The sequence below is a fragment of the Rhinolophus sinicus genome, linkage group LG01 (assembly GCF_036562045.2).
Source record: "Rhinolophus sinicus isolate RSC01 linkage group LG01, ASM3656204v1, whole genome shotgun sequence".
NCBI classification, from domain to species: Eukaryota; Metazoa; Chordata; class Mammalia; order Chiroptera; family Rhinolophidae; genus Rhinolophus; species Rhinolophus sinicus.
In genome coordinates, this window is record NC_133751.1 from 101,639,230 (window position 1) to 101,653,857 (window position 14,628).

General features: G+C 41.5%; 1 long non-coding RNA gene across 3 annotated transcripts in view; it reads right to left on the reverse strand.

Moving 5' to 3' along the window:
* Positions 1-10,314, reverse strand: part of LOC109456547 (uncharacterized) — a 76,724-nt gene extending 66,410 nt beyond the window's left edge. For 2 of the 3 annotated variants that reach the window (XR_012496844.1, XR_012496843.1), the window contains exons 1-2: positions 9,935-10,312; positions 9,002-9,548 (exon numbers count right to left, since the gene is read on the reverse strand). This is a non-coding gene — a long non-coding RNA (uncharacterized LOC109456547). Of the gene's footprint in view, positions 1-9,001; positions 9,549-9,934 lie in introns of all 3 variants that reach the window. The other variant, XR_012496845.1, reaches the window with a different exon arrangement.
* Positions 10,315-14,628: the final 4,314 nt, after the last annotated feature.

Here is a 14,628-nt window from a genome sequence, read left to right on the forward strand (position 1 = left end):
AATAGGTCACTGGCATTATCCCTGAACACTTAAAATCACATTAATCAATTAGCATTGTGCCTGGCACATAGTAGACATTCAATAAAGATTTGTTTCCCCTGGTAAAAGTTTTTGAAGGTACAACAAAAAAGGAATAGTCCCCTCTCCAACATGTATACAGATATTATTACCATTAGTCTCTATCTCAGTTTGAAACTGAGTCTGAAATTTGAGTTTGACGATAGGGAAAACGGACATTTTTTCTGGGCTTTTAAAATTGAAGATGCTACTTAAATTCTTTCTTCACAGTTGCAGAATTTGCCAGTGTATGTATCTGTCTTGAGCATTTATCATGCTACTATTTTTCTACTACAAATTTATTTTACCATTTTCTTATACCCACTCTTTTTAAATTGTTTAGAACCCTGTTGCAAAGCCTCATAAAGTTTGCGTGATCTATAGAATATATTCAACTCCCTACTATAGTGTCATATCAATATATTTTTTAAGAATTTTATGGATATACTAGACAAAGAAGGAGACAGGGAGAGAGAAGAAAATAATATGAAATAAATCTGAAATTGAAGACTATGAAAATGCAAAGTATATTTAAAAGTGCATAGCAGACAATATTCCATGAACATGTTCCTCACAAACTAATCACTCTATCCCAACCCCACGCAACATTAACATCTCAGAGAAGATATCCCAAGATAAAAATTGGACTGGGAATCAGGAATTATATAATTTTACTTCTGCATCTGACACTGACCAGTAGAATGAAAGACTCTGGATGAATAATATTCTGCACTTCATTTATTCATCTGATTTGGACAATAATAGTCCCATGATTCAAATATCTCTTTTTCACCTCTTCTATTTACTCAGTATTACATTATTTTGTTTTTCCATGTGGAACTTTTGCTTGCATCAGGTAGTAATAGTAAATAATAGGCTTTCAGTTGTCACCTTTCCAAATAATATTTTCATTTTTATAGGAGTATCTTACTGTGGGGACAGAGCCCCAGAAAGTAGTTTCCAGGCTCTCAGCCTCACATAGAAAGGTGGTGGCTCAGGTAGTAAATGGCCATCAACTGTGATTGGATGGCCATCAGCTGTGGCTACTTGGCCGTCAGCTGTAACCAGTGAGCCATTGGCCACTAATATAACTGCTGTGGCTACACTAGCAGAAAATGGGGGCTAGCAAGAAGATGGTGGCTGGGCTAACAAGAGCGGATTGCAGTTAGGATGGCTGGTTGTGGACAGTGTGGATCCAGCCTCCAGTGAGAGTATAGTGCCGCCAGCGAGAATATACTAGTATGACTCCCCTACTTATGGCTCCGTGGGTGTTCCTTTTTGGCCTCACCATATCCTGCGTTCTTATGTGGGGAGCGGGAGCAGAGACCCTGCAGGCCGCCCTGCGTGACACTTAACTATCATTAAAAGGACTTGGTATCTAACTGTGGGACTTGGGGCCTGTTGTACGGTGTCATGCGGGCGCCCCTGCTCACAGCGCCATTTGTCATGCGGGACGGCCTGCGGGGTCTCTGCTCCCGCTCCCCATACAAGAACGCAGGATATGGTGAGGCCAAAAAGGAACACCCACGGAGCCATAGGTAGGGGAGTCATACCACTATGGTCTCACTGGAGGCTGGGTTCACTGGACGTGCGACCTGCTGTCCCTTTTGTCTGCAACCCACCGACGACTCTCTTTCACTCTCCTCCTCTCTCCTCCGTAGCCGCAGCAGTTATATTAGCGGCTAATTGGCTAACTGGCTACAGCTGACGGCCAATCAGCCACAGCTGACAGCCATCTACTACCCGAGCCAGCACTCCTCCACGTGAGGCCGAGAGCCTGTAAACCACTTTCTGGGGCTCTGTCCCCACAACGGGATATCAGGCGGGGTCTTTGCTCCCGCTCCCTGCACAAAAACACAGGTGTAGTGCAGGGCAGCCTGCGGGGTCTCTGCTCCCGCTCCCCACATAAGAACACAGGATGTGGTGAGACCAAAAAGGAACACCCACGGAGCCATAGGTAGGGGAGTCATACCACTATGGTCTCACTGGAGGCTGGGTTCACATGACATGCGACCTGCTGTCCGCTTTGCTGCCAACCGACCACTCTCCTCAACTCTCCTCCACTCTCCTCAACTTTCCTCGACTCTCCTCAGTAGCCATGGCAGTTATATTAGTGGCCAATGGCTCACTGCTTATAGCTGACGGCCATCCAATCACAGTTGATGGCCATTTACTACCTGAGCTAGCACCTTTCTATGTGAGGCCTAGAGCCTGGAAACTGCTCTCTGGGGCTCTGTCCCCACAGGGCCCTACTACAAGGAGACTATAGGTCAGTTAGGGGAATGTTTGGGGAACGTGAAATAAACCAGAATAATTGGGGCACAACTTGCCCAGTCAGCAGATAAACTGTTTTATCATCCAAATGTAATCAAACCTGAATTTTTAGTCAATGACAAATCATTATGAAACTTAAAACCTTGATTGAACATTTCATTATCCCCAGCCTATTAACTTTTCCATAAATTTTATTGTCATTTTATAAGCTGGGATTTGGATTTGTTTTGGACTGGCCCCTCCTCCCCCCAACCTCTTGGTGAGAGAAGAGGGATGTGTGTCTAAGTGAGTGGAGGAAATGTTGCGGCTCGAGCAGGCATGGCTGGATTTCAGGATTGTTTCTGTAACTGGAGGGAAAATATGCTAGCAGGTATTCCCGGCCATAGCTCTCTGAAAGATCCTCCCACATGGCTTGCTTCGCTTTTACTTTCATTTTGTATTAAACAAAAAGTCATTTGAGGGCTATTGAATGCTCTGGTTTGTGTTTTCCAATACCAGATAAAAGTTAAACAGATGAACCATTTGGGTGGTAAGGATTGGGAAATCCACGGCTGCTAAAATGCTTTAAACTTTCAAAATGGTTTTGTTTTTTTAAACCCATTTTCCATGTTCCAGCAGCTGTGGGTTTTCCCAGGGCTCCCCCTGTGGCTCAAAAGGGAGCTGCTTAATGCTTAACAGATGAGCCAATTGAGTTTTTAAATGCAAAATAAATTTAAAGTGCACAAAGAGCACAGGGGAATCCACAGCCAAGAATAGACTGAAGGAGGAGAGTGGGCCGCGAGCACCCGGCTGTGGGGAGACGCAGCCTCTTTGGCAACTGGCAGCAAGTGGCAGGAGGTGCAAGCACATCCATCTTTTAATCAGCCCTCAAACGGCTGTGAGCGTGCTCCATATCGCCAAAAGGTTTTCATAGCTGTTTTCCATATATATACATATATATATATATATACATATATATATATATGTATATATACACACACACACATATATATGTACATATATATGTATATGTATATATTCGTATGTATATATTTGTGTGTGAATATATATATATTTCCCCTTTAAGAATAGTAAAAAAGAAGGAGAAGGAGAAGAAGAAAATGAATACATGGGGAGGCTCTATGGAAAACAAGAACACCTGTTTTGAAGTCCATCAAGTTTGTTCTCTCAATGAGAGTGAAAGACTGTGGTCCCTTCATGTGGGGACAGAGCCAGGACTGCAGTTTCCAGGCTCTCGGCCTCACATGGAAAGGTGCTGGCTCAGGTAGTAAATGGCCATCAACTGTGATTGCATGGCCATCAGCTGTGGCTAGTTGGCCGTCAGCTGTAACCAGTGAGCCATTGGCCACTAATATAACTGCCATGCCTATGCCAGCAGAAAATGGGGGCTAGCAAGAAGATGGTGGTTGAGCTAGCAAGCAGATTGCAGAGTGGCGGAGTGTGGCGGAGTGTGGATTGCGGATTCTGTGGCTCCTGCTTCCTGTGTCTCCACCCAGCGCCAGCAAGAATATGGTGGTGTGACTCCCGTCTGTGGCTCCGTGGGTGTTCCTTTTTGGCCTCACCATATGTGGGGGCGGAGCCCCAGAGAGTAGTTTCCAGGCTCTCGGCCTCACATAGACAGGTGCTGGCTCAGGTAGTAAATGGCCAACTGTGATTGCATGGCCATCAGCTGTGGCTAGTTGGCCGTCAGCTGTAACCAGTGAGCCATTGGCCACAATATAACTGCTGTGGCTACGGAGAGGAGGAGAGAGAGAAGGAAGATGGGGGCTAGCAAGAAGATGGCGGCTGGGCTGGCAAGCGTGGATGGCGGTTTGCGGACAGTGTGGATCCAGCCTCCAGTGAGAGTATAGTGCCGCCAGAGAGAATATAGTGGTATGACTCCCCTACCTATGGCTCCGTGGGTGTTCCTTTTTGGCCTCACCATATCCTGCGTTCTTGTATGGGGAGCGGGAGCAGAGACCCTGCAGGCCTCCCAGCACGACAAATGGCGCAGCGAGCAGGGTCTCCCGCATGACACATGGCGTAGTCGGCAGGATATGGTGCCGGCCAAAGCTCTCCAAAGGACGGTGGAGCAGTTTGTGTGTATGAACACTCAGTCTGAGGAAGACCAGGAGGAGCAGCTGCCGGAGAGCTGGACCCTCGTGGAGGGGTGGGAGGACGTGGACGGTTCTCCCACCAGCACAGGAAAAGCCATGCAGCTGCTGGAGAGATGGAGCCCCGTGGAGAGGTGGAAAGATGTGGACGGTTCTCCCACCAGCACAGGAAAAGCCATGCAGCTGCTGCAGAGATGGAGCCCCGTGGAGAGGTGGAAAGATGTGGACGGTTCCCCAACCAGCACAGGCCGGAGAAAGCGAAGGTCGTTGCAGCCCTGTGGGCCGGGGAAGTTCCTGCTCAGGCAGCCCGGATGCAGGACTTATAGTCCCAGGAGGTAACGCTTGCTGAGTCCTCCGTGGGAGATGAGGGTGAGGTCAAGGTCATCCCTCACCCCCAGGAGAGCCCTGGCTGAGTCCAGGAAGTCTGGCTGAGCCCTGAAGGTACCCTGGCTGTGCCCAGGAAGTCGGGCTGTTCCCAGAGAGAGTGGCAGTGCCCTGAGAGCCCTGGCTGAGTCCAGGAAGTTTGGCTGAGCCCTGAAGGTACCCTGGCTGTGCCCAGGAAGTCGGGCTGTTCCCAGAGAGAGTGGCAGTGCCCTGAGAGCCCTGGCTGTGTCCAGGAAGTGTGGCTGTGCCCACAGAGAGTGGTGGTGCCCTGAGAAGCCCTGGCTGTGTCCAGGAAGTGTGGCTGTTCCCAGAGAAAGTGGCAGTGCCCTGAGAAATCCTAGCTGTGCCCGGGGAAACTAGTGGTACCCTAAGAAGTCCAGGAAGTCTGGCAGTGCCCAGGAGTACTGGTGGTGCCCTGAGAAACCCTGGCTGTGTCCGGGAAGACAGGTGGTACCCTAAGAAGTCCAGGAAGTCTGGCTGTGCCCAGGAGTACTGGTGGTGCCCTGAGAAACCCTGGCTGTGTCCGGGAAGACAGGTGGTACCCTAAGAAGTCCAGGAAGTCTGGCTGTGCCCAGGAGTACTGGTGGTGCCCTGAGAAACCCTGGCTGTGTCCGGGAAGACAGGTGGTACCCTAAGAAGTCCAGGAAGTCTGGCAGTGCCCAGGAGTACTGGTGGTGCCCTGAGAAACCCTGGCTGTGTCCGGGAAGACAGGTGGTACCCTAAGAAGTCCAGGAAGTCTGGCAGTGCCCAGGAGTACTGGTGGTGCCCTGAGAAACCCTGGCTGTGTCCGGGAAGACAGGTGGTACCCTAAGAAGTCCAGGAAGTCTGGCTGTGCCCAGAAGTACTGGTGGTGCCCTGAGAAACCCTGGCTGTGCCCAGAGAGCCTGGCTGTGTCCAGGATATTGCATTCACCCCCAGGCTCCTCGCACAGGTCACCATATCCTGCATTCTTATGTGGGGAGAGGGAGCTGAGACCCTGAATCACGCTTCAGCAAGATTTCCCCTCAGCTCTGGGTCTCGTTACCACCTGTGCTCCTGACACTCCACAGATCAGCCAAGCATCCAAGTTCTCACAACACTCAGCTTTAAATGTGAGGAGCCAGGACGACTGTGGGCTTTGGTTGGGGCACAACTTGCCCAGTCAGCAGATAAACTGTTTTATCATTCATCTAAATTTGTGAACATGAGAAAGAACTGGAGTTTGGTGCTTAAAAGTAAGATTCAGAAAACAGTTTTTACCAACTTTGATAGTCTTCTCTGATTCAGGATAAATCAGTCCAATAGCTTTAAAAATCCACCGTTTTCATGGTACCGGTATAAGTGCTTTTACTTAGGAGGCTCCCAACATCATCAACACCAAATTCCATGAGTGTACTTTCTTTCATTGAAGGCCATAGAACTAACTGTTGGATTCCAAATTGTGCAAATCTTTTAGAGAGAGAACCTCATAATTTCAACACATTTTTCAGCGCAATAGGGACATTGATTGACATTCCAGAATGAGATACAGCACCAGTTAAGCTTATCAGACCACATAACCTACCAGATTTCTGGCCAGTGCATACTAGAAGCATGAATTCTTTAATATTGGGGTTGAGGGGTTGGGGATGTCCTTTGTTGTCTAGTGTATTTTAATTGCATTTGAGGAATATTTAAGTTAATCTGCTAAAGTGCTTCCGAGAAAAGGCAAACCCATTGGAAAACTTCTGTTGCTCAGATCTTGTATTCATACTTGGCTTTTAAGCTAGGAAAGTATTGACAATCTTTTAATAGGGCACTTGTGCAGAAATCAGTTTAATGGATAATAACCAAAAATCTTGTCATCATGCCAGCAGAAACTTCCTGTTAGGATACCAAGAAGAGGCTGATAGAAAGGTTCCAATTTACATTTGACGCATCACCAAGTCCAGCAATGACTAATGAACTCACAATGTTCAATAAGCCTAAAAAAATACACATGTATGTAAACACACACACTTACACACACACACACACACACACACACACACACACACACTCCTACTTTTCTATTCTTATCTAACCTTTTCTAACCTTTGCCTATTCAAATACAAATTACTTTCCTTAGGCATTTTTACCTCTTTCCAACTATAAAGTAAATGTTATTATTTTGGGTTTTGAGAGCTATAGTGGCACCCCCCCAACCCCTGCCAAAAAGGAAAAAACAAACGACTCCCCCAAAAAATATCCCAACAAACTATAAACAGATCATTATCATTTGGTCTCAACTTTCTGGTGATAATTTGGCGACCCTTAATTGTTTAATGGAATAATCATTTTACCTTAACCATTTAAATTTAAAGTGTTCATTGTGAATTGGAAACTTCTACAAAATAGATTGAGGAGGAATGCTCCTACTCTGCAATTGGGACTGTGTATGCAGAGACATGTGCCTCTTAGGCAGTCAAATCCACTTAAGGCATTGACTATATCCAGCCTTGTCAGTTGGCCTGAAGGAAAGATACTGATGAGGCTGGGCTTCTAGAAAGCAATTATATGGTTAATTGCTTTAGTGTGAAGCTAGCCATTGTGATTAAAGCCTAGGACTGTGTTTAGGTAGAGCAGAGTTTCTGTGCTTCAAGGCACTCCTAGGCAGAGCTAGTACTCTCCAGGCCTTGGGAAAATATGCTGAGGCATCAGAATATCTCTGAGGAGTTGAGTGTTTAGGGATCATTTAATCATTAGATCATTGTCATGCGGGGCGGCCTGAGGGAGTCTCAGTTCCCGCTCCCCACAAAAGAACACAGGACATGGTGAGGCCAAAAAGGAACACCCCGGGAGCCATAGGTAGGGGAGTCACACCACAATAGTCTCACTGGTGGCGGGGTTGGAGACACAGGAAGCAGGAGCCACACTATCCGCAACCTGCTGTCCACTTTTCTCTGCGAACCAACCTCACTTGCTAGCTGCCATCCGCCCTGCTAACCGCAATCCGCGCTTGCTAGCTGAGCCACCATCTTCTTGCTAGCCCCCATTTTTTGCTAGCATAGTCACGGCAGTTATATTAGTGGCCAATGGCTCACTGGTTACAGCTGATGGCCAACTAGCCACACCTAATGGCCATCCAATCACAATTGATAGCCATTTACTACCTGAGCCAACACCTTTCCACGTGAGGCCGAAAGCCTACAAACTGCTCGCCTGGCTCTGTCCCCACAACCATATTCAAAGAAACTGGGTTAATTTGAATACATAATCATTGGATCACATATTCATATATTTGTAACCTCTTTGAAAGGGTGAACATCAGAATACAGATTTAAATAAACAAAAACATATTCAAAACTTGACATGTTATGTGCTTGAATTTAATGCAAATCTGTGCTCACCCCCGAAGCATCTTATACCTGTCACCTAATGATTGCACATGCCTCTGTACTGCTACTGGTGTTCATGGATGTAAACTAAAAAGACTATCTGCTCTACTCTTTAATAAAAACTATGGCTTATCTTTTTTGAATTCCAAATTTAGTTATTTCTCTTACAATTTGATTATCAACAGTTAGGCCACATTTTATATATACACACAGAGACATACACACATGTACAAACGAATGTGTGAAGTATACTTAGACTAAATTTAATGCACATAACATTTCAAAACTATTGTTTAATCTTTTGTTTTCTTGTAAAATTATGTAGACTCAAAATCATTACTCCTTCCAGTGAAATGTTGGCTTCAGAGTTCACTTGTTATAATGAAATTCTAAATCATTCAGCAAGTAGAATGTATTTTTTTTTCCATAAAATACCCAGCATACTTTTGGAGCTTTCTCCAGTGGAGACTAACATGCACTGATGCATACAAAAAAAAAAAAAAAAAAAATAGCTATCCATGTTCTGGTAACTCAAATCCAACTCCATTTTGAATAGATTTTTAAAATACTCCTGGGAATCACAGAAGGGTAACTGATGACGACTTCAAATTACTTCCATCTTGTTTATCCTAAAATCTACCCCATAATCTTTTACTACATTATGGGCAATAATATCATTCTGTCGACTGTAAAATCAATGGAGTTTTATTAATTTAACTGCATTTATTGCTCTTCTATAACCTCATAAAAACTGACCCCTGTGTATATAAGGTATTGTAGAAACCCTACTTCTTCAGAAATGGATGCAATTATTAAGATTTACCATTTTAAGAAATATTAACAAAAAAGGGGACATACTATGGTGTAGTCCTCATCATTTTGCATTTTTCTCCAAACAGTTGCCTTCATTTTCGGGGTAGATGCACGAATGTTAATAGCAGAAGCATCAGGAGCAGAAGCTGGGAGCAAGAAAGCCATGTTTGGCATGACTTTGTAGATTCATTGTAGCGAAAGATGTTACACAAAGCATGGTGCATCAAGTGTTTTATTTCTGAAATGGAACCTTTCTCTCAGACCAATTTGACTCAGTATTTCTTACCACTGTAAAAATTTACTCATAAAGGAGTTAAATATTAAAATTGAATGTGAAGTAATAGAAAAACATAATCTATTCCCCAATGCAAAAATCAAATATGCAAATATGAAAATAAGGGGACTCTGCTTCTTCCCCTTATATAACTGATTAAATTGTCACTGCTGGAGATTACATGGGTTTTTATTCCCTTTACAGCCATACTCAATTGGACGGATAGAAAAATATATTGCCACAGACGAGACCCACCACCTGGGTACACTGTGTTTCCAGTTGCCTGCAGAGATCTTGTCCAAAACTTTGCAGCTACCCCTTTAAAAAAAGAAAAGTATTAGATGTGATCATTCATGACAGACTATATGATCTCTAAAGTCCTTTCCAACTTGGAGATTCCAGTAAGACAAAAACTCCTCCTCTCGTTACCGGATATTAGCGTGCAGTTTACTTCCCATGTAACAAAACCTTCACTAGCACACCCCTTTTTATATCCATCCTGAAAAACATTTCATTCATTTTGCATGAGAGAGGCTCTTCCCTTTCTCTGTTTGAACTTTATTTCGTAGCTGATTAATGAATCTATTTCCTGGCTTATCTGTTTTGACACAGAACCTACCACTCCCCCAGTTTTGCCCAATCGTCCCTTCCAGATGGAAATATTTTATTCTTGCAAAAATTGGATATAGAAACAGAAGGATTACCTTTACTTCCTCATGTCTTGCCACGGTTCTGAAATGGTTTTCACAGTCTGCCTGGATGTAATAGAAGTTCGTGCTCAGTGACGATGTCGCCTGTCTGTGTCACTCTGCACGGCAGGCTGAGCGAGGAGCTGCCTCCAGCTGCAAGCAAGGGGCCTCAGAGCTAAGGACACACACACATCTACTTTGTTAATGAGATCTTTTCTCTGGTGCACAGAGATGTAGCCACAAGGACAGAGAGATTTAACAACTGAAAAGGTGGTAGGATGATGTTTTTGAGTTGGAGCAATCAGAAAAAAAAATAAATAACAGCGAAAAACCTAGTGAGCAGATGCTACACTGCAAGGACAAGTGAACAGGAACAAGTCTATTTGCCTTTAGATCTGTAGTAGATGTACACATGTTACTTTGCTATAGAAGGGAAGGAATTGATCCCCAAAGGATTTTCAGGTGGCTTGATGTATGGCTGAAAATATTTGTGTTGCTGTTGTTGCTTTAGCCATTCAGCAAAATGACACATGGCTATTTTTAACTAGCTACCATCTCTACTCTATCTGTTGTCATAACTGTAATTTGAAAAAATTATTTTCTTGAATTGAGTGAATGTGTGAACAATCAAGTTTCTCCTTCCTGGCATCTAGGTGGGTAAACTTATAATGAAATCAAATGACTTCTCCATGTCAAAACATCCAAATTCCGTATGTATTTAAAAACAGACATACATATCATGCTTAAATATAACATTCTGCTTTAACTTGAGAATTTTAAAAATAATTGCTTTTTAACATCATGTATGCCCTTTTCATAGAGTAAATGGCTCAATTCAGATATCATTTTGCTGTCAAAATTAAAAGCAGAGTTGTGAGTGTTCTGGCTTAAGTCTGTGCTTGAACCCTTTATTCTCTGTGTTTGCTTTTTTTCTTTCTCGTGTTTCTTTGTTTTTCTTTTCAAGACTTCCCAGGCTTTTTGTTTTACCATATTGTTCTGTTTGCACTGATCAACTGTTTTTTGGCCAAAGATCCATATTTAATCTAATTTTCCTGTTTTTGTTTAATTTTCCCATAGTTTTATATTGTTGCTTTTTCTTTCTTTTTTTCTAGGGCATTGTGCTTACTTGTGAAAATAAAATTCCAAAAATCAGAATAATACTCTATAGACAAACTTTTCTACTCAGTGTCCTTATCTTTTAACATTTTGCCTTTCGATATGTATATTCCCTCTCCCAGTACTGGCCATTTTAAACCATCTTTTCGTAGATTTCACTGCTTTTTCTATTACTAATATTCCTTTTTTTCTTCATTCTTCTCTCGATGTCCTGATTTCCCAGGCATCTAGTCATTACTAAAATGTGACCACCATTTATTCAACACTTAGTATGTGTTATATGCTTCATACATATTCCCTGAACTCGTACTACAACCCTGAAAGGTCGGCATTCTCATCTCCATTTAATACAAGGAAAGACAAAAGAGACCTAATGATTAAGGTACTGCCCTAAAGCCACACAATAATTGTGATAGCAAGTATTTGTTACCATACTAGCAGGCACCAAATCACTTTCTCTTTCAACTAAATCACACGAGGCAAAAATCAAATGTATGTTTGAAGTTGTTATGTATTAGGGAAGATAAGCTCCCTTGTTAAACTTCACTCACACGTACTCACTTCATTATTTGTAGGCACTTGTAACTGAAACAATTAAATAGAAATTACTCCTATGTCTTCCTTTTGATAACATTTCCAACTTTAGTTTTATTTGTGATTTTAAAAAAAAAGCTCTAAACTCAAATTACTGTCTTCAACAAAAATTTAACTATGTCCCAGTTTTCTTTGTATATATACCAATTTACTAACATATGGTTATAGATGTAAACAAACTGATAACAAGTTCCTACTAGTAAAATAAACAATAAATGGCAACTCTAGAAGCATGAAAAGATTGTGCTGTCTAAAGACCCACAGCATATCAACATCTCCAGTAATGACATCAGTGATCAAATATGTTTTTACAGTTGTCAAAGTAGAGGATCAGACATTTAATCCCAGCCTCCTTGCAGCTGCTTTTCTCCATCCATCCCTCCCTCTATTATATTTGCCTTTTGGGAGAATAAAAAAATTTACGTGTTCTTTTATGTTCCTTATTCAGATTTAGAAACTCTCATACTTCTTGCTGTAATGATGACATGCAGGTGTCATTCTCTAAACAGGCCAGTTTGCAAGTTTCATAAACCCACCATTTAATCATTACCACCTCCTTCATCCTATATATATATATATATATTCACATACACATACACACATACCAGGGGTTCCAAAAAAATATATACAAGTGGCCACTTTGGTCAACATTGCTCAAGCAATAGTTTGCTATAATCAGAAGTGTCTGGATGCTGATGGTTACTACTTTGAGCACCTCTTGTAATTGCAGAAGTCAAACATAACTTGTATTCATTTTTGTTATCGGTATATATTGATATTACAATTTTAATACAAATGTTTCCTTTCTTAAAATGTGTATACATTTTTTGGCATATATATGATATATATGTATATCATACTTTTAACATAAGTACATATATCTGTATATATATATATATATATATGTAATTTAAGAAACAGACACATATTGATATTTTATAGAAGTGTCTAAAATTGCTTTAAATATTACCATGAAAAAAGTTATATTTCTCAACTTTGGAAAAGAGCGTAACACAATTTTCTTTGATGGATTCCAGACCTGAAAGCTGTTCTTATATTAAGCTGTAATTAATGATTGTACCCAGCAGTCTCCTAATGAATTGCAGAAAGAACAAAGTTGACCATTAGAAGACCTGAAGTAGCTAGAGAACTCTGACAACAAGGATAGGATAACAGTAATGGAGTCATTATGAGGAGAAACTGGGGAGTGAGGGAAATTTGACTTTGAATTTCAGTTCTACCATTTGCCATCTCTGTGGCTTGGGCAAGTTATCTCATTCTTCTAAACCTCAGTTTCTTTATCTGCAGAGTGGGGATAATAATGCCCACCTCCAAAGCCTATGGGGAAATTCAATCAGATAATGCATATAGAGTATTCAGGATAAAATTTGATGTTTAATAAGTCCAGTATAAAAGACAGTTGTCATCGTTATTGTCATCATCACTGTCATCATCAGTATACAGTAACTGAAAATTGGTTTCTTTTTTCTTTCCTCCTTTTGGCACTCTGTACTGAGCCATAGAATCCTTTATCCAGCTTATAAATGACATTTGCAGTCCAAGTGTTTTCTTGCAGTTGTTGTCCCCACACTACAATAAATTTATATGTAACTCCTATAACAACTTTAAGATCAAGATTAAATCTGTGCTAAATGAAGCCTACATGAGCCAGCTCTTCAGTACCCATTATAGCACTTGGAATTTATGTCTATTGGCAAGTATTTAAGAGTATAATCCATATCATGGTTTTGCCTTGCTATATCAACTTATACTGGTAGTTTATTTCCCTAATAAAAATTTCCAATGCTAGATCCAATGTTTGGCACATAGAAGATGTTCAATAAATTACTATTAAAATGAGCTAAACCAAACCTGTATATCTTATCTACCTAAGATAAATCATGGCTGTGTTAAGGGTATGCCTTATTTATTTATTCATTCATACATGTGTTCATTCATTCAGTAAGCACTTGTTATGTGTCTACATATGATAGGCACAGACCCCCAACATAATCCACTCAAGGGCAGGGGCCATTTCTTTCTTGTGTATAACAGTATCCTCAATATTTAGCACAATGACTAGCATATGATAGGTGCTCAAGACATATTTGCTAATCAGATTGCTGTTTTTGGATGGATTGCTTTTCAGGATGCAGAGGAACCACCTGTGAGACAGGTTAATTAGCATGTTGGTAGGTGAACAGGGAAGCCGTTTCGCCATCACTTGCCAAACTAAGCGTAATCAGGTCTCAAAATCTTCCTTTAACATTTCACTACCATGAACCGGTATATTTTCAACTGGGTCTATCAGAGTCTTCCTAACAACAACTTTCTCTTGAAATAAAATAGAAAGAATGAAAAAATAGTGAGCATTATAAGTGATGGTAATAAAGATAACAACCCTGGGAAGTATATGAAGATTGGGAAATCTAACTATTGAGAGTAGAGGAGGTCCAGGTATATCAGCTTTATTGGGAGTTCCTTCTATAAGAAATAGATATTTTAGTGAGAATCATAGAACGTTATTGCTTAGAGACTTCAGAAATCAGACCATCACTCTAATTTTTACAGATGAAAAAAGAAGACCCACAAGGCTCTGAGACCAACCCAAAGTCACTTGGAGCCAGAAGTAAAGCCCTGTCTCTGATGTCTGAGAAAATAAATGATCTCACCACTCTACCACAAGACCTGTTCAATATAAACGCTAACATGTATAATTCCATAAATAGCGACATTTTAAATTATCTGTAAGACATCAAAAATACTAACCAAAAGTAGAAAATAAGCACGAAAATATTCAACATGTTGGTGTTGTTTTCTATTTAAAAAAGGTTACATAATAATAGGAACTTCAATTATTCAAGCATAATGTACTTTATTCTATTGAGTCCCTAAATCCAGATTAAGACCAGAGTAAATTCCAATGGGCTTGATTTTTTTCCCCCTAAGCCATTCATATTGAATTTTAAATTCACGTTAGCAATTGCCTATACAATCCT